Genomic DNA, 19,070 nt, shown 5'->3' with positions numbered 1-19,070 from the left:
GTCTTAAGTTGAATCAAGAAATGGTGGAGCTTGTCCAGCAGGCACTCTTTTGACTTGGGACATTGTCAAGTCAATCATTCAAATGAGTTGACTTGTAGCTGTAGCGTCTGCTACTGTTACTAGTATCACTGCTGTGGTTGATACTGCTGCTAAGAAAAAAAGTTCAAAGCCAATATATAGAGCAAACTACATTCAATCATACCCATACATATGTTACTTGCAATATCTTACCTGATTATTGACCCATGCATTCAGGTGACTTCCACGGCTCGAACATGGCTTGCACAAATGACTGTGCTTACTGTAAGGACGAAGCTTGTCTTTCTCAGAAAAAAGTTATTTCAGAAGAGTTTTGCAAAGCTAGAATTAATATTTTTTATTTAACGGCATTAACAGTGATAGGCTCTTATTCTTTTAATGCCATAGGCTTTGCTACTAAAATTGAAAAAAAAAAACTAAGCACTCTAGGAGTGCAGGCAGAAGTGAAAACTTGAACATATGGCGCGTGGGGCACTTTTTTGGGTGAGCATTCTTAGGTGCGCTCGTGACATGAGAAATTGTACATAAAAAATCAAGTTTATCACAGCAATGTGGGCACTTTTTGAATGGACATGAAGTATAATAATATAGAAACTATATATGAAGGAAGTGGTTTTATTTAAATGAGTAAATATTAGTAAACAGTAAATACAAAATTCATGAATTTTTTTAACACAATGTCATAGCAGCAACACAAATCAAATTAAATATTTAAATAAACAAATTTTCCGTTTAATATTCATTTATAAAATAAATATAAAAAACTCTTAATCTTGTCTGTCGCGAGGGCACGAACGAATGCCCATGCAAAGACTGCGTATCAGCGTTGGTCTGAGCATTATTCCACGCTAACAGTTCATGCTTGATCGCACATAGAGCCGCTAAATGGATCCCATCGAGAACTAATTCGCACGAGAATTCGAATTCAAAATCGTATGATTTTTTCAACAGACAGTAGGCGTGGAAATCCAAATTCGAAAGAATTCTTGGTATACTATTTATGTATGTAATCATACAACATTATCCAATATTTATAGGCAATAATAAGCCAATACATACAAAGATTTCTTTCGAATTTGAATTTCTGTGCCTACTGTCTGCTGAAAAAATCATACGATTTTGAATTTGAATTCTCGTGCCAAGTAGTTTGCGGTGAGATCCAGGCAGCAGCGCTATGTGCGATCAAACATGAACTGTGAGCGTGGAATAGTGCTCAGACAAACGCTGCTGCGTATAGCATGCAGCGCTCTCGCATACCTATACACTCTGAGTATACATATAGGTATGTAATCTCGTCTGTCGCAAGAGCACGAACGAATGCCCATGCAAAGAGCGCGTATAGTGTACATATATTATAAGAATACACGCGGAGTATATCTGTGTAAAATTTTGTCTGTCACGAGAACGGCTGAAAATGCTTACCCACAAAAGTGCCCAATGCGCCATAAAAAGTTTTCACTTAAAAAAAATTAAAATTTAACTTAATAAATGAACAACATTTTTTTATGCACCTACAGAATGTATAAAATTATCTCCTAACCTGATGGTTGAACAGTCCAGTGAGAATTTTTTGTTTTAATGCTCTGCCATTGTCTGAAGAAAATGTTTTTTTAAACTCTATTGTATGATATTACCAGTTAAATAATCATACTTTATTTTCGTCTATCATAAGCCGTTTTTTAATTCACTACAGACTAATTAAAGCTTTTGAGACGACTATAATTAACTTATTCAAGCGTTATTTATAACATTTTTTATGTTATCATTATGATTTCTTATACACTTTATGTTTCTTGATTTAAAAGAAGCTTTTTTTTATTCAAGACAATTAACAATTATCAATTATCAATGAAGACAATTATCAATTTTTTTATATTACCTCGTACCTCAAAACCTATGTAACAGATTATTGTTCATTAATACGGGGTTAGCACAGAGCATGCAGATGGAGTTACACTAGTATATATATATATATATATATATATATATAATGCATTAAGTCATGTCTCACCTGATGGTTGAACAGCCAACTTAGGCTTGTTTTCCAATTTAGCTGTAAATGACGGCGTTGGTGATGCCTGTAACTTCTATGAAATCATAAACTCTGTGGATTGGAAAAAAAAAAATAGTCAAATAAAATTAAACTATATTATTTTATACATAAATATAACCCTTAATGTTATATATTTGAATGTGTGGGGAATTCCACATGACCCTCCACCCTCCAATGCTCCTCTTCACCACCCAAAAGACACTTCACAGCCCCTTTACTGTCCTCTCAACGCCCCCACAAATTAAGGGAAAATTCATCTTGTTTTTACGTTATTTTAACCCAATAAATATTGGGTTAAGCACCCTACCAACTCCCACTGTCCCTCCATATAAATCCTCCTCCTATTGCCACCACACAATTTTTTTGAGCATTTCAATGGACTTCCATTGTTTGCGCGGAATCCTTTCTATAATTTGACTATATTTTATGACCTTCAGCCTTACTTTTCAATTTTTATTGAATTTTTTACACCACTCAGGAAGCAAATAGACACGTTCTCAATACATGATAACAATGTACATAAAAAAAACAGAATAATTTATTTTCTGTTCATTATTATGGTAACAGTAATGAGAAATTCTTATTAGTAAGTATCAAGTATTATATATAACTACATTATAGTTTAATGTGTTGTGCAAGCCATATAACTTCCGACTGTCGCTTACAACCTACAAAAAGCCTCTAACCCCCCCCCCCGTTTAATTATATCTTCTTTCTACGTGTTTTTAACCCTATCAATATAAGATAGAGCCCCCCACTGACATCACACGATTCTTCTTGTTTTCAATACAACACCATTATAAAAAAAATTTTTTAATAACGTTAAGTAATGGGCGAAAAAACTTACAATTACATCAGTTTATTTAATAATTCCAGGTTAATAAGCTCACTTGAGTGTATGTATTGTCCACATGTTTTTAGAACTATGGAAAGATTAAAAATTCATCAGAAAAAACATAACAATAAACTTTTTGAATATAGTGTATGCAATATGGTTATAAAAAAAAATTATTACGTACTCCCTGTTAGAGAAAATATATACTATAGAGTCTTTAAAAAAGTAAATAAAACAATTGTAATAGCATGTAAGTAATAATCAATCATAATAGTAATATTTGATTTCTAGTTTTCTAACTTCTTTTTCAACACAATACAGATTAAACTATTTTGAATGAAAATCAAAGGTGAGTGTGTAACCATTAACATTAAAATATCTATGTAAACTAAAAAGAAAATAAGTAATAAATAGAACTTATTTATAATAAATATTATCATTTATAGTCAAAATATTTTTAGTACTATGCTGGAATTCTTTTTTTTTGTAAGTTAAATACTCATGTTTCATTTACATCCATTATGAGCCACTCTTTATCAGTTACCACAGACGCAGTAAGGCTTTTATGACAATCGTTAATAACTTATCTAAAAAGTATTTTTTGTATTTCAATTGAATTTATTATTATTATTGCTCATACAATTAATGTGTTTTAATTAAATAAAACTTTTGTTTCCTATTTAAAACCTCCTACCTCAAAGCTGACTTAAGAGATTATAATTTACTAATAGCAGGTTAGCGAGCAAAGCGCGCAGTGGAACGGAGCCCTACAAGAATATATCCATATATATATATCTAAGGAAGTTTAACTTCATTAAAAGAGAAACACAATATGTTACTCAGTAAATAAAGTTAATTTCAGTTGTCATTTAATTTATCCATTCTTCCTCTGTACACTATGTACAAATAAGAGATTTTATACGCGATCTTACCTGTAAATAAGAAACGACAATTAATACATATTTTTCATCTACTTTTTAACTGCGATATATTTTGTTTCATCTCTGAGTCTGCACTGCTAAGCCACGCCTTGATACAAGTGGCTACGTAGTGCATCTACGTGTCTGCCTTTTGTATATATTTTCTATACTTCTGTTGGGCCTCGTACTAACGCTATGTTTGTGGTTCTCTTACCTCTTTACGACTGTATTCTTTGAGTGCGCATATGGTACACTAAATTCCAATGAAAGAAACTACATTTTTATACATATACATATATATATGTATAATGCATGAAGTCATATTTTATCTATCTATCTATCTTGATGGTTTTACAGCCAAATGAGGCTCGTTTCCAAATTGAGCTGTAAATGACGGCGTTGGTGATGCCTAGAAATCCAACGGAATTATTGACTCTGATGCTATGAAAAAACATTAGTTAGTTAAATACGACTTAACTGTACATTTTTATCTGTATTGCATAAAGTCATTACCCTTTTGGTAAAAGAAGCTCGTTGCGTTTATTATAAACATGTTAAAAAATGCAAAGTAATACTCCCAAATAAAAAAAAAAGTAAGCGGATTTTTACTTGAACTTGAAAACTGTTTGCACAAAAATCAAGTACCATTCCTTGGGTATGCTGATTTTGAATGCATGCTGGAAACTACTGAAAGTAAACGTGCATATTAACGTCATAAGTCATAAGTACTGAACATGACATGAAGTTGTAATGATAGTCTATCAATATACAATAGTTATAGGTTGTTATAGGCACAATAATAAAGAAATTAAAAACCTGCAACGTAAATCGTGAATAAACTTCATTCTTTGGCATTAAAACTGAAAAAACTGTGTAAAAATCTACTTGACATGATAAATTTGACCTTTCAAGAACAATCAGAATATCAAAAATAATTTTTCATATTTGCAATAAAATAATTGGTCTAAATGATAAAAAAATTCAAGATCATTGTCATCATACAGGGAAGTGAGGACTTTAATGATTTATTCGATTTCGTCTTTTTTATAGTAAAACTGAACATTATTTATTTTTTAGGATATCGTGGAGCTCCACACAGTAAAAGTCACATAAATTATTAAGGACTGAGGACAGTTCCCGTCTTTTTTGTCAATTTAAGAGTATATAATTAACGTTCATGTATAAGGTAACTACCAACATGGTTTTCAGGCCATATACGGCTTCTGTTAATAAAAATATGGTAAAGAAACAGATATTAATCTCTTATTTATCGACTTAGAAAAGTATGACATGCTAGAAAAAATGCTAATGGGAGCTGATGGGTTTTTATGGAATAGGTTTAATTACTAAAAAAGGAAGAGAGGATTATCTTATGATTACATCTCTTCCTATAAAAAAAAGACAGTTTTCCTCCAAAAGACTGCTTCTATAGTAGTTTGTATCAAGCTTCTATAAATAATAAAGAGTATTAACACACCAAAAGCGTTCGAATAACATTTAAAATTAAAACTCTAGGAAAGTACTTAGATTTATACCTAAAAACAGATGTTTGACTCCTAGCTAAAGTACTTGGAAACTTAAGAACGAATTTTCTTACAGTGTATGGATTAGATGCCCATTAGTATACAACTCCTGGGTTAACATAGAATGTAATGCGAACGTACGTGGAGGTATATCACATTATTTAAATATGTTGAAAAAAAATTTTTTTTAATGTTGAAAATGTAACACATAACTTCCAGTATACAACAAATATACATACATGTATACATGAATACACACCTACATACATACATACATACACACACGTACATACATACAACCATACATGTAATCTACGTAAAAATAATCTAATGTAATGGTTACTCTGTTGCAGAGGCAGTTATAACTATTGTGTGACGTTGACATTATATCATTTATCGCAAGAGGTAAACGTGGAGGCATAAGTCAGTGCTGCTGTAGATATGCTAAAGCTAACAATGACTGCATCAAAGAAGGTTTTAACTTTAGTAATCCCTAAAAATATCTCATGAATTATGACGTTAAAAACTTATAAAGTTGGGCAATGACTGAATATTTACCACAAAGTAGCTTTTAATGGGTTGAGAATATTAAGTAGCTGAATATTTTAACGGTAGCCATTAATCCTTAAGTCAGTTACATTCTGCAAATGGATATCCAATATCCTAAAAATCTCCGTGATGCTCATAAGGGCTCACCTTATGATGCCGAATAAATATCAACGCCAAATTTCAAACAGACCAAATTTATAAGTATGCTGTATAATAAAAATAGATACCTTATTGACTATCGTGCATGAAACACGGCAGTAAGTCATGGTCTCAGCAAACAAAAGTTCATCGTATCATACAATTTAATTAAACTCCACGGTTAAAAAGTATATATATTTACATACTATTAGTCGATAAAATGCTAAGAAAGATTTGAAACAAGATACTATTTAAATTAGTTAATAATGCAGTGTATGCAAGAACCATAGAGAATAAGCGTCAAAGTATTAATGTAAAGGTTGCGAGTAAATGGAAAGGTTGTTACAGTATGAAAGCGCTGATTTTCTAGCCAAATTTGCATAACTGTAATATTTCTAACAACCAACTAGTAGCCATTCAGTTATAACGTAGTAAAATTTATATCATAGAGCCAATATACGTAGGTCTTAGTGTTTTGGACTCATCCAACACATGAGTCTACAAATATTACAATGATTTAATGCAAAGTCGTTTTGGAGATCAGAGCAAGTTTTTGTATACAGATACAATTAGTCTTAAATATAAAGTGACTAACATTATTAAATATAATGTAATGCACGATAATATTCAAGAGTCTTAAACATGGGATTATAAGACTAAAATTATAGCTAACATGCCTCAAGATAATAAAAAAAATTAAAGGACTTATGAAAGATAAATGTAATAGAAAATCATGCTTTAATTTGTGGGACCTCGCAGTAAAATTTATAGTATAAGAATACAGTACCAAAAACTTCTAAAGAAAGGCGTCAAGACCTCAGTAGTAAAAATTATATTAACTTTCGATGATTACATTACATGTTTAGAAAAGAATACAAGCATATCTCGTGAACAGCGAAAAATTAGATCTCGCAAACATGAAATTTTCACTAAAAAAAGAATTAAAAATCACACTCAGCGCACATAATAACTAACGTTATATTCGTCCAAAGATAATGGATACCCTTCCTTGGGGTCATCACGATATGGTTATCATGAGGAAGTATGCAAGAAGTAGTACTGAGCAAACACCAATGTAATTGGAGAGAGAAATAAAGCTCTCAGTAGATAATATAAGAGAGAGGCAGATAATCTTAGATCAAGAGCAGCATCTATGGATTAGAAGTGGACCAATGGAGAGGGCAGAGCGTTTTTACATCAGAAGCAGTCCAATAACTTAAGATTAGGGGCAGCATTTTTGCATCAGAAGAATATCAAGAACCTTAGAGTGGGGGTACCATCTTTGCATCAAGAACTATTTCAAAGCTTTGAGCTCATTCTACCAGATTCATCAACCACAGCAAGCATCACCTCTGCCACCACCATCAAGTGCTCAGCCTTGTGACTAAATCATTGAGAGCATTTATCCCTGACCAACAGTAAGTGAAGTTTCACACTCTGCAAATGAGTACAATTGGACAACAATGGTAGAAAGTTAGCAAGAGAGCATATCAAAAAGTAAAAGATTGAATAAGTAAGAGAACAAAATTTTCTTGGGGTTCGTAAACTTGTTTGTCTCTGTATTTTTAATAATATGTTTATCCCTTAGGCTAACTGTTCCTATTTCTGATTACGTTCCAATAAGTTCTTAAACAATATACAAAAAAAACATATACATACTTCCTTTAAGTGTAAGATGCTCTTAACTACTATTACCTAGTATAAATATTAGCTGCAAAACTAGAATGTATTCTTTTTATGTAATAGATGGATCTAGCTACAATAAACCAAACTAACCGTTGTGGCTTTTTACCCACTAAAAAGCCAAATAAGATGGTTCAAGGATAAACAAATACGGTAACCAAGCTGAAGAAAGCAAATACTTAATTTGGACTAAAAATAATTGCTGAGTTCAGAGATAAATTTCAAGTTTTTCTTCTAAGCAAAGTATCTACAGCTATTTATAACAATATAGAATTTGTTGATAGACTGTTAGAAGCAGTTAGTAAGAGTAAATAATTTATATCACAAATGGAAAAAAGTGTTATTTTTAAATGCGTAATCTTTGTAAAAAAAGTTATAAATAATTCTTATTCAACGTGGAGGTGAAACTGAAAGAAAAGAATTTGTTAGCTATTGATCCAAGTCGAATTCTCAATTTGGATGAGTCTGCCCTCCAGTAAGTGCCAAAAGGTGATAAAGTTATTGCAAGGAAAAGGGTCAGGACCATTTATTAAATTGTAAGTGCCGGTGAAAAGTCAAAAGTTATTGTACTTTTTACTGCTTCAGCGAATGGTCAGTTGGCCCCTCCGCTTATTTTGTTTAAAGCCAAGACAGCACCCACCAAACGCACTCGAGTTGGGCATCTTAAGTTAATTCCAGAATGCTGAGGACTGGGTAATACAGAAGGAGGTTGAATGACAGGAGAGAGTTTTTTAGTTTTATTAAAAATATTTTTGATAAATGGTTGATCAAGAATATGGTTGATCAAGAATAACCTTACATTTCCAATTGTCTTAATTACATTTTCAATTGTGTTAATTGTCTGATATGTTGACAATCGTTCCTCTCATGTTAATCTGGAGCTGCTTGAATTTTGTGCCGTAAATTGAATAGAGTTAATAGTGCTCTATCCAAACTGTACACATATTCTTTAGCTACTAGACGTTGCCTTTTTCCACCCACTCAAAGTGGGATATAAAAAGGAATTAACAAAATATCAAGTAGAGAATAACATTAACAACGTCAAGAAGAGCATGGTTGCAATAGTCTTACAGCTGGCTCTAGAGTCCAATAACTTTGATTAAAGTATTAAAAATGGTTTTGTTAAATGGGGACCTTATTTTTTCGATCCTAATGCTGTTGATTACCAAATTCTAAATAAAAAATCCAAAATCCAACATAAAAACTGTTTGACAGCGGAGAATATGTCAAATTCACAAAATAATGCAGAATTTTTAGCACATTTTCAAACAAATATTTTATCTTCAGATGTATTAGAAATTTTTTAGCCTGAGGAAAGAGAAGAAATCTGGACTGAAAACAAAAGTCAGCTTGCTCTTTTTGAAAGTAAGATAAAGATGAGAAGACTAGCCGGTACATTTTGTAACCAAAATGAGATCAATGTTTTCTAAAAATTATATTTTGGCAATTAATAGCAATTAATATTTTTTATGTCATTTGCATTTAATCTATAAGGGAATCAGATCGACGGACTTAGGTTACTATACGGAAGCTGCTATTTCAAACGTCAGTATTCAAAATGGTACTCTTACTTGTAAAAATAATTCATCGAAGACAAACATAACAGATGATCAAAATTTGATCGTAAATTACTCACCTTGTTCTACGAAGAAAATGTCTATCTCAACCAGTGATTAAATGAAAGTCAATCCTATAGAAATTGACAGCGATAATATTGATTTTTTTTTAACGTAACAGAGCCAATGGACATCACAGCCTGTATTCCAACCAAAGTCAATCCAGTGTGCTGGTGACAATGCAAGTAATGATTCCGGTGTTTTTTGTATGCTAGAAGAAAATACATTAGTATCAGGTTCATAAGAAGTTTAAAATAAGCTTAAAGAACTTGAGCCAATTATAGATATGATGGATGCATTTGTACAAGATTTGACGCTAGAAGAAGGTAACTACATATTTTCAAGCTTTTGTACCATCATTAACTGTATTTGTTTATCTCATCACTTTTAGTTGGAAGAAAAGATACTTCTCTTTCAACGAGCAAGTCCGACAACAAGACAAGCCACTTTGAGTTGGATTCCAAGAGCAATCGTAATACTACAATACAATACTTGAATCTCAAAAAATACGTTCAAATGGATATGAATTTCCAGAGTGTAAGAATTTATTTGTTACATGTCATTGCCTACATCAGTCAAAAATCGTGAAGATAAATTTTCTTACTTGCAGGCAAAAATGTTATTTCCAACAGTGAATTAAGAAAATCGAGTGACTGTTATGAGCACTCTACCAGCTTGTCATGCAAAGATGACGGTCAAAAGACAAACTTGAATTGCAGTATTCTACAAGAAATTGATATAAATGTCTCAGACTTTAGTAACAAATGTTCTCTCAAAAACTTTACAGCTGTCGCAACAAATAATGAAGTATTGGCTGAAGTACCAAAAACAGGTACAATTTTTTGTTTTATTTTTGATTTTTTCTTCATGTAGATAATTAAAATCTTACTATTGTTACTTTTTATGTTCGTAGATTTTGAAAGTATTTTTATGATTCTGAGTGCTCCAGTGAAAAAGATATATAAAGTGTTTCAAGGAAACTCGGCTTTTGTCATTGATGAACAAAAAGAAAAATGAAAAGAAAGCCAAAAAAAAGATTAAGTTAAGAAAGCTAAGAAAAGAGAAAAATAAGCAAATGAGAGAGAAGAAAAACAATATTAATAAGGTATTGAAGAAAAAAAGTGCAATTGCTAAAAACCCAAAAAGAAATACGAAAAAAATATTTGGAAGACAATAATAGAACTTAAGACTAAGACTACACCCGAGGATATTACTGCATCAAAAGATGAATTAAAAAATTTAGAAGAGCGCTAGGAATCCATTGATACATCGACTTATCTCCATGAAATGGAAGGCTAATCAAACAAAATCAGAATAAAAAAAGGAATAATATAAGGTTTGATTTACGACAAGAAAGTTTCTGTATTAGTGGTTAAGTTTTTTTGTTGATTACGTTTGTAATGTCACTAGTAAAAGTTCTGTGATCTTAATACAACTCTTATTGCTTTAAATCAATGTGATGATTTGAAAATTAGTTGGAATGATTATTATAACTTCTGTCAGAAAATCAAAGTTAAAATTGGTATTAAATCATTGTTTATAGTTACAGACCGTTGATTATTAATTCTAATGCTTTTTCACATGAAAATTTCTTTCACATTCCATTTACCCCGATATCACTTCTACGTATCAACCCTATTTCAATGATAAAAGTCTATATAATTAAAATTGTCATATAAGAAGCATGTTTTTTAAGTATTACATAAGTAGATATTTTATTTATCCAGATATCTGTCCTGATTCTAAAGGAATTGCAAACCAATTCAATCCGTGTCCATATTTCGGGGTCTCGAGGTCTTACTTTCAAAGCTCATTCATTAGATTTGGCAACTGCTTGGAAAGAAAAAAAAATTGCGTAACATTTACACAAATCCTGAAATTATTCTTAAAACTATTGCTTACTCACCTTTAAACGCTAATTTCTTGTAAAATGATACATTATGAAGCCACCATAAAAAGTTGTCCTGATATTGGATCTTTCACCTTAAGTATTATTTACTGCATCTTGTAGTTGTTTCACTCTTCTAAGATTGCACAGTCTCTTATTAACTACGTCAAACTGTCCATCTATATCAAGTTTGTATCCAATACTAGAAAGAACTTGGCTACTACTTTTAATTTTATCCAGCCTTCGACTAAATACATCGACACTTATTTTAATACTAATATAGTAGTGTAGTAAGGCAGTTTTATAATAAGGTAGCTCTGAGCCACCTTTTCCATGGACCATGGTATTGAATACTGGAGCCATGATTCTATTAAAATTATTGCTATTATAGATTCGTATAGCTCCATTTTTAAAACCTTTTTCTGAACATTTGCAGTTTGTAGTATAGTGTAGTACTTTTCTAAATCATCCTAAGTCATCAAAAGTTCATTAAAGTATTTTTTAACGAGTAGCTCAAAAAATCTAGCATTTATCAAATAATTTACACTGATTCTTCTGATACGATTGCTTTCAAATTTTATTTGCGAATGACAAAGCTTGTACACTTCTTTTTCTGTTGATACTTCATACTTCAAATCTATCAAATTTTTCTGATTCTGTTAAAGTTTTTATAAATAAAAATTATTTGTCAAGTTCTTACTAACTTCAACAGAATTATTATATTAACTTTGAATAATTTCATTTAAATCAGTATCAGTATCCTGATGATTACTATTCTTATCATAACCATTTTCACTAATGGCAGACTTAAATGTTGTATCACTATCACTGAATTTTCTTCTTTTTTTGTAGATTTTCTTTATCAACCTTATTATTTTCTTCATCGTTTTTACCATAAAAATAACTGTGAGTTACAGAACAATTACTATTAACTGTTTGCTTTTTTGTTTCAGCAGCAATTTTAATTAGAGTGTCTGTAATTGGCTGAAAACTCTTACTAAGGACTTTCTTAGCCTTATTTTCGCCTAACTTTAACTCTCTGTACTTTATTTTACTACTTCTCTTGCCTTAACTAGCTGACGTAGAACGTCTTCCTCTTGTCATGATGACGCTCCAATATCTTACAACAGACTGTAATGATCGAAAAAGGTATGTCCTAAGTGCAGAACAAAGCTATTAAAGCTTTTTTTATAGTGACCATTATTTATTTATCTATTTTTGATTATTAGAACAGATCCCCATTTGTCGTTATTCTGGCAACATGTATGAGCTTAGGTGATCGTTTTACACATGCATTAAACTAACTTCATCTTGACAAAATTGAACTATAGAATTAACGTTATTCCTAACGAGACACTTTGGTACTTGAGAATACAACTGTCGAAGACAAAACCAGTCCTCATGTTTGTGTCTACCCATGCAAAAGAAGACCTATATACTATTTTATTTTTTATAAGCTATATCATCAAAAATCATTATAAAATTTTGTAAAGCATCATCTGGCAAGACTACAGTTTTGTGTTTGCTGAAAGATAAGTATTTCATACCCCTTATAGGCTCTTATAAATCTTTTAAAAACTTATACTTCCATTGATGCAGCGTTTTAGAATACACATACACATTTTCAAACTTGATTTTATTGGAAGGCATGGTTAAAGCCAAGAAAATATTCGTTTTATCACAATTAGATGGAGTATGAAGAACAGCACAAATTCTGTTGAGAAGTAATTCACCATAGTAATTTTATCACTTTTTTTTTTTTTTTCTTTACAATAAAGTCAAAATTTAGAACTTGTAATTTTATGAATTGTTCTTTGGACTTTGTGTCCATATTGTACAAATAATCAGTTACAACTAATCTTTCGATTAAAGAGTATAATACTGTCATAGTGTCAGCTCTTTATTGCAATAAATTTGTCTACTATAAATGCATTATTCATTTTCTCCAACGCTTAGTTATGATCCATCTTCTGAAGACTCATCATCGTCATGCATCACCATGCATCGTAAGAAAGGACGAGGTTTTGTAAATTAAGTCATTAATTCCGTACAGAAGAGCTTTATTTCCCAGGCTATCAGTACTGCGATCTGAGTACCAAGCTAGCTAAACGTCTTGCTAGAGGGGACCCTGGAGTAAATATGCTATACGTAGCATTCAAAGAACTTGATACAGCGTACTAAAAAAATTGCCCAGATATAGAAGCCAGACACAAAGCCCATAAGATTTTAGCTGAGAAGGCTTGGCAAAGAGTCAAAGCTTTAGATTTAAGTATTGGTGAAAAAGCAGCAGCAACCCTGCTGACAGACAGTATGAACCATAAAAATAAATTTTGTATAGGGCTAAAGGAGAAGAAGAAACAAAATAATAACCAGTTGACAGTAGGTGCTTGGGGTAACTTTGGGAATAACCTTTGGGTATCCAAGTATAAAAATATACTTTTATACAATATTATGGCAAACAATATAATTTTAAGTATAAAAGTAGCATCTATGAAATAATATTGTCTACAAAGTCGGTGCAATTATCGCGAAAATGAGTATACTTGCGTTAATTTGGTATGCTTTTAATTAATATTTCATGAGTTAACGATTATAAGAAATATGTTACGGCACAATACAATAAAAGTTATATATAGACTGGCTAGTACAAGACTGTACGCTTTAATTGAATCTTATGGTGATTTCAGAATAAGTTCTCGCTGTCTATGCTAAGTACATCTGTAACGTCACGCTCACATCGATCACATACGATCCTTCACTTATTCCTTATCTATATTAAATAAAATAAAAAATAATTGTATGAAAAAAAATAAGAAAACCTCTCTAGTATAGCTTTCTACAAAAGGGTAGTTTTACATGCCAGTCAATGTCCCTTTAGGACGTTCATCACAAATAGGTTTTTTTGACAGATATTATTCAAACGTCAAACGTTTATTGAAATAGCATAAAAAATACCTACAAAAATTGCTGTTCGTTTGACTGTACCATAATTTAGTATATGATACATTTGAAAAAATCGATATTTTACATGTAAACTTATGAAAAAATCGAGTTTAATTGTATCCATACGATTTTTAGGAATCTCCCAGTTTTTTTGGGTGCAAAAGATTACTTTTAAATGAACCTATTAAATTTTTAAATAGACCCTTAAGGAGGTTTTTAAATAAATTTAGAAAAAGGGGAATAAGGGGGCTTGAGCGATTTTAAATTAAATGATGGCTAGGTCTGAAATTCAGAGATTATATAGATAAAGTTTGCTAGATTTTTTTAGGAAAACAAAATAGGTTGGTCAACTCATTTATTTTCGATAAAATCGCTTGTGAAAATTCATCATTTTAACAGGCAACCTTACGGAACCCGAAATTCAATAGACTACCGTACCGCAATAAAAAACTGTGGGCCCACACATTAAATTGGTACATGTACTTGAAAGTATAAAGAATCTATTATTTAAAAAAAAAAATAGGATTAACACGTTAAATTTTGAAAAAATAGCGAGGAAAACATCGAACATGAGAATTGTTTTGTTCAGGTACTGTAAGTGCGCATGCGCTGTACATTCATAAACATACAAGCATGGTAATTTAAGTCTAACACAAGTATAGCACATCTAATACACCTATGTATATAATAGCAGATGAGAGCAAGGGAGTACAGTGTTGTCAGCTTTATCGTGGCAGGGCCGTCATCTTTACACGAGGTACCTCGGGAAAACTAATATATTTTTTAATATCGATTTTTCCAATGACTTTTCCGCGTATTATTGCTATTTTGTTTACACATGTGTATAATCAAAATGATTATAAAAAAAATATTACAAAGAATCATTTGTATCACAAGTACCCCACAGGAGCCCCTCAATAGATACGACACCAAACGCCCAAGCCTCCTTAAGTGTGCGTAAAAGTTTGTTTGTTGGTATATTTACATAAAAAAAAACAATTGCTCGGTTTACTGCACACGTTAGCGTTCCTGTCACTTGTTTGAACTTTTCCCCCATAAACTATTGAAAAAACGTCCTTGAGTCAAAAACCACTCTCACTACAAATTAAAAAATTTTAAAACAATAAAACACAATAAAAATTAACTATTGTATTTTTACAGTACAAATTTTTTTTTTTCAATTTTTAAATATTTTGCAAAAATATAAAAAATTATAAAAATAGTTATTCATTCACTGTAAAAGTAACTAATTTGATATGTAGAAATAAATATTTATCAATACATTAGAAAGGTGTTAGGCTTAAATATACTAATTTTCAAGTTTTTGGGGTTATTAAAAAAATATTTAAAAAAAAATTATTCTATTAGGAATTATTTATTAATTTACTGTTAAATGAAACCAAATAAATAAACACACAATAAACAAAAATTCACATTGAAAATATGTTACACACTGTAAGATAAAATGAAGTTATCGGTTGGGCCCACTTATAGCAGAATGGGTAACGGCCTTGGCCAGTGTGCAAGAGATCGGGGGTTAAAATCTTTTTGGTAACCTTTTTTTTTTTTTTTTCAGAAATCAGTTAAAAGAAAAAAGAAGTAAAGTTTAAAATGTGTGCTTTAGTGTTGTCCCGTGACGTTGTGAGGTGTCATGTGGTGTAGGGGAACTGGAAGTACCTCAAGAGGGGAGCAGCGAAGGGGGAAAATCAAGCAAAATCCACTTTCGTCACACTTTTTCTCAAGGTCAAGATCTAAAATCGTTGATTAACCCTTGCGCATAACGCGCCTATAGAAGTATAACTTTAGCAAGAGGAAAGAAAAAAAGGAGCTCAAAGAAAGAACAAGTTGTGATTTATCTGCAATTATTTATCTTAATTTGCAATTAGAAAGCTCAAGATGTCATTAGTTGTATTTTAAAAGGTGCTCATAGTGTACTTAAAAAGTGTAGAGGTGAGAGGCACGTGAAAATTCCCCGTATCTTACAACTTTCTACTTAAATTGGTGGAGCTCTACTTTTTATTTCCTTTTTTACTGGTTTGAGTATACCCATCGCTATAGCCAATGGAATAGCTGGAATCATCAAGAGCATGAATGCTGCTTAGTCAGCCAGGGAGCAGCTAGCAAAAAGTCAGAGATATAATGAAACCATAGAGCTATTACCTTCGGAAAAGATTTTTATCCTAAACTGTATAAAATTATTTCCAGCTGTACCACTGGCTAGCTGCACCACCAGGATATAAAGTTGATAAATTTCCTTCACAAACACTTTATTAAGAGATTATTAAGCTTATGGTTGATCATATTTAAATACGTATAGAAAATCACATGACATGACAATGCCTTAGTCAATTTCAGTGTAGAAGTCATAAGTATAAGATTGCACATAAGACCCTCTTTATGATGGGTATCATTCATAATCAAACAAATCATGTACACAGCTCAATATGCACTCCAGCACTCAGTCAACAACGAGCTCTTAAACTGTTAAGACGTCGAAGATAATAGTCTATTAGAGCATCAAGACACCTTAGAGAACAGACAACATGGAAAAAACTAATTCATTAAAACATACAATTTATAAAAAGTTTTGGTCCGAAAATAAAAGGTCCTGGTAGACAATAAGTTGGATATTTTTATGTTGTATACAAAACGGATGAGATTCTAAGTAGTAAGCCTTAAGTTACAATTGACGAATTCATTGCACACATGAAATACGTGATTTTCAGCCGTATGCATCGTCGACATATGGTAACAGTGATGAAATTTGTATTTTAGTTAAACATCAAGATTTGTGTCGTTAACCATCCAGAAATTTCTCAAATGTTCATAGAAGATAGCTTAAAGCAAACAAAAAAACAACAGTAAATAATACTGCAATAATTAACAATGCCATTTGCACCTTAAAAAAAAAATATATATATATATATATATACATATAAAATAAATTTTACAGAGGTTGACAAGTGCAAGAATTTTAAATTAACAACCCTTTTGAAAAATTGATTATCACTTCGTCCTGATTAAGAATCTGAGATCAATGCAGGTTGATTTGGTATTAACGGAGAAAATAATGATCTTATTAATAATAACAGATACTTTCATATCATATTTCTACTGAATATGATTTTAGGGTTTGATGAAGACTATCGTTAGATAGTTTTTCATGTTTAATACGAGCGTAGACTTACAAAAGAGAGAAACAATTAAAATGCCGTGTTGCAAGCTCCACTTTATGCCAATGCTACGGATCACGTGGCAGCAGCAGCTTGGGTTGACTTTAAAATAGTAATTTTAGAACTTGAGTGTCTATTACCCTATGTAGTAATGTTACATTCTCATAAAATTTGTTTATTGAATTATTTACAAAAAGATAAGTAAACGTCTATGAGGTTTTAAACTTGGAAATTATATGAGTATCCCTTTTACCTTATACCTACAAATATATATGGACATGTGAAACAGCTAATCAATCGGGAAAGCTACGTTACGCTATTTAAATCTTTAACACTTACCGTAAAAGTGAGAACAGATGTAAGCACTAGCATGTTTGATCAATGCAGTACCAGAAATGTGAGAGTCTATTTAAATTTCTAATATTATTCTTACAGCCATTTTAAGATTAGTTAAATGCGTAATTAGTTTACATTGCTATGTAATATGTATCGTAGTTTTTAAAATTCATATTATGGTAAAGAATGCGCTCCTTTAATCACTTTCTCAATTGAATATTTTTAGTCATCCTTAATTATTCTAAACAAAACGAGACATTAAAGAATGAGTAGATATAAGGCTAGAATTAAAGCCACATACTAATTTTCCTGCTAATACGTCAGCTTATTGCTCAATTTTACATGACCGTATCGTTCAGTATAGTCCAATGAGTAGGGATGTCAAGAAACTTGCGTATGGTACTACATAAGCCAGTTTACAGTTCTGCTAGCATTAGTTTATCTTTAACTATTATGGATAAAAGTCAGAGCAACAGCTAAAGTTAAGAAGAAGCAGAAAATAAATGACAACAAGAAAAGTAGGAGAAATTTATGAAGAGAAACAAGAAATAAGATTTAAAGTTTAAAAAAATAAAATCTGTCGGACAATCAAGAAATAAAGACTGCAAAATTGTTGGGAAAATCATTTTGAATATAAGTTATACTACAATCATTATTTTGCATAAGCCGTGTGAAAGCAATCTGACATTTTATTTTAAGTAACAAAATATCTTAACTAAATATAATGACGATAGAAACACGAAATCTGGACTGAAATAACTCGTCGATAAGTATTCTACCAACAAAGGGTCTAATCCTAGAAATGATGGTTATAAAAAAAAAAATAATTAAAATATCATAATTGCTGATTATAGGATATTTTGTAGACATGCAAGGTTTCAAGAAAACTGGTAATGGCTATGTGGTTATAGAATTGCCCATTCTTCCGCTTTATACTAACGATAGAAAAGCACAAGTATTTCTTTTTTAAGCACTTTTTACCAAGCAAAAATTATCACGGACTCACCTGGAACTCAGAAAAAACTGAGTATACACAGACAGAAGACTTTTATGCAAGAATCCTACAAATGCTACAAAGATACATGCTTTCGGATAGTTCAAAAAATTAGATGGAACAATTAAGCTTTGAAGTCACTGAAATGACAGATTATCCACCGTTGGAACTTCCAAGACCGGTTACTACTTGTACACATCACAACAGAGGTTACAAATTTATGTATGGTCTTTATAATATTAAGCGAATGAAAAAGTTTTAATGTAATATGAAATGGGTAGGTGTTGAAGACGATAATGTTAGTAATGAAAAGCCGTAAGAATGTCCTGTATTTTAGAAATAAGATATTAATAAGCTTTTTATTGTACGACATATATGTT

The 19,070-nt window shown here is 31.3% G+C and overlaps 1 protein-coding gene across 1 annotated transcript in view; it reads left to right on the top strand.

The window, feature by feature from the left end:
- The window catches only part of Cad96Cb (protocadherin Fat 4-like Cad96Ca), an 898,994-nt gene that overhangs the window by 738,710 nt on the left and 141,214 nt on the right, over positions 1-19,070 (top strand). The gene's annotated exons all lie outside the window — the stretch shown is intronic.

The sequence above is a fragment of the Copidosoma floridanum genome, unplaced genomic scaffold (assembly GCF_036245765.1).
Source record: "Copidosoma floridanum isolate Cflo_tuat_1 unplaced genomic scaffold, Cflo_Japanese_pri ptg000023l, whole genome shotgun sequence".
NCBI lineage: Eukaryota > Metazoa > Arthropoda > Insecta > Hymenoptera > Encyrtidae > Copidosoma > Copidosoma floridanum.
Note: the sequence above shows the minus strand (reverse complement) of the source record. Positions and strands in the feature narration are given on the sequence as shown.